Source organism: Punica granatum, unplaced genomic scaffold, assembly GCF_007655135.1.
Source record: "Punica granatum isolate Tunisia-2019 unplaced genomic scaffold, ASM765513v2 Contig00482, whole genome shotgun sequence".
NCBI lineage: Eukaryota > Viridiplantae > Streptophyta > Magnoliopsida > Myrtales > Lythraceae > Punica > Punica granatum.
The window spans coordinates 39,397-42,210 of record NW_022204371.1 but is presented as its reverse complement, the minus strand read 5'-3'; positions in this window follow the sequence as shown (position 1 = coordinate 42,210).

Here is a 2,814-nt window from a genome sequence, read left to right as displayed (position 1 = left end):
TGCACTCGAATTGAAAAGTGCATTGTTGATATAAAAGGCGAACTGCATTCCTGAGAAGGTGCACGCCAATGGAAAAGTGCATTGTGGAAATAAAAGGTGCACTGCATTCAATGAGAAGGTGCACGCCATTTGAAAAGTGCGTTGAAGAAAATAGATGGTGCACTGCATTCCTAAGAAGGTGCACGCAAATTGAAAAGTGCATTGGGGAAATCAAAGGTGCACTGCATTTCATGAGAGGGTGCACGCCTGTTGAAAAGTGCATTGCGAAAATGAAAAGGTGCGCTGCATTCCTTAGAAGATGCACGCCAATTGAAGAGTGCATTGTGGAAATAAAAGGTGCACTGCATTCCATGAGAAGGTGCACGCCAATTGAAAGGTGCATTGCCGAAAGTAAAAGGTGCACTCATTCCTGAGAAGGTGCAGGCCAATAGAAAGTGCATTGTAGAAAATAACAGGGGCACTGCATTTTTGAGAAGGTGCACGCCAATTGAAAAGTGCATTGCGGAAATAAAAGGCGAACTGCATTTCTGAGAAGGTTCACGCCAATTGAAAAGTGCATTGCGGAAATAAAGGGTGCACTGCAATCCATGTGAAGGTGCACGCCAATTGAAAAGTTCGTTGCAGAAAATAAAAAGGTGCATTGCATTCCTCAAAAGGTGCACGCGAATTGAAAAGTGCATTGCGGAAATAAAAGGCGGACTGCATTCCTGAGAAGGTGCACGCCAATAGAAAAGTGCATTGTGGAAATAAAAGGTGCACTGCATTCCTGAGAAGGTGCACGCCAATTGAAAAGAGCATTGCGGAAAATAAAAGGTGCACTGCAATCCATGAGAAGGTGCACGCCAATTGAAAAGTTCGTTGCAGAAAATAAAAAGGTGCATTGCATTCCTCAGAAGGTGCACGCGAATTGAAAAGTGCATTGCGGAAATAAAAAGCGGACTGCATTCCTGAGAAGGTGCACGCCAATAGAAAAGTGCATTGTGGAAATAAAAGGTGCACTGCATTCCTGAGAAGGTGCACGCCAATTGAAAAGAGCATTGCGGAAAATAAAAGGGGCACTGCATTCCATGAGAAGGTGCACGCCAATTGAAAAGTTCGTTGCAGAAAATAAAAAGGTGCATTGCATTCCTCAGAAGGTGCACGCGAATTGAAAAGTGCATTGCGGAAATTAAAGGCGGACTGCATTCCTGAGAAGGCGCACGCCAATGGAAAAGTGCATTATGGAAATAAAAGGTGCACTGCCTTCCATGAGAAGGTGCATGCCATTTGAAAAGTGCGTTGCAGAAAATAAATGGTGCACTGCCTTTCTGAGAAGGTGCATGCCAATTGAAAAGTTTATTGAGAAAATAAAAGGTGCACTTCATTCATGAGAGGGTGCACTCTAGTTGAAAAGTGCATCTCGAAAATGAAAAGGTGCACTGCATTCCTTAGAAGATGCACGCCAATTAAAAAGTTCATTGCAGAAAATAAAAAGGTGCATTGCATTCCTCAGAAGCTGCACTCGAATTGAAAAGTGCATTGTAGAATAAAAGGCGAACTGCATTCCTGAGAAGGTGCACGCCAATGGAAAAGTGCATTGTGGAAATAAAAGGTGCACTGCATTCAATGAGAAGGTGCACGCCATTTGAAAAGTGCGTGTTGAGAAAATAGATGGTGCACTGCATTCCTAAGAAGGTGCACGCTAATTGAAAAGTGCATTGGGGAAATCAAAGGTGCACTGCATTTCATGAGAGGGTGCACGCCTGTTGAAAAGTGCATTGCGAAATGAAAAGGTGCGCTGCATTCCTTAGAAGATGCATGCCAATTGAAGAGTGCATTGTGGAAAATAAAAGGTGCACTGCATTCCATGAGAAGGTGCACGCCAATTGAAAGGTGCATTGCCGAAAGTAAAAGGTGCACTGCATTCCTGAGAAGGTGCAGGCCAATAGAAAAGTGCATTGTGAAATAACAGGGGCACTGCATTTTTGAGAAGGTGCACACCAATTGAAAAGTGCATTGCGAAATAAAAGGCGAACTGCATTTCTGAGAAGGTTCACGCCAATTGAAAAGTGTATTGCGGAAATAAAAGGTGCACTGCAATCCATGTGAAGGTGCACGCCAATTGAAAAGTTCGTTACAGAAAATAAAAAGGTGCATTGCATTCCTCAAAGGTGCACGCGAATTGAAAAGTGCATTGCGGAAATAAAAGGCGGACTGCATTCCTGAGAAGGTGCACGCAAATAGAAAAGTGCATTGTGGAAATAAAAGGTGCACTGCATTCCTGAGAAGGTGCAGCCAATTGAAAAGAGCATTGCGGAAAATAAAAGGTGCACTGCAATCCATGAGAAGGTGCACGCCAATTGAAAAGTTCGTTGCAGAAAATAAAAAGGTGCATTGCATTCCTCAGAAGGTGCACGCGAATTGAAAAGTGCATTGCGGAAATAAAAAGCGGACTGCATTCCTGAGAAGGTGCACGCCAATAGAAAAGTTCATTGTGGAAATAAAAGGTGCACTGCATTCCTGAGAAGGTGCACGCCAATTGAAAAGAGCATTGCGGAAAATAAAAGGTGCACTGCATTCCATGAGAAGGTGCACGCCAATTGAAAAGTTCTTTGTAGAAAATAAAAAGGTGCATTGCATTCCTCAGAAGGTGCACGCGAATTGAAAAGTGCATTGCGGAAATAAAAGGCGGACTGCATTCCTGAGAAGGTGCACGCCAATAGAAAAGTGCATTGTGGAAATAAAAGGTGCACTGCATTCCTGAGAAGGTGCACGCCAATTGAAAAGAGCATTGCGGAAAATAAAAGGTGCACTGCAATCCATGAGAAGGTGCAC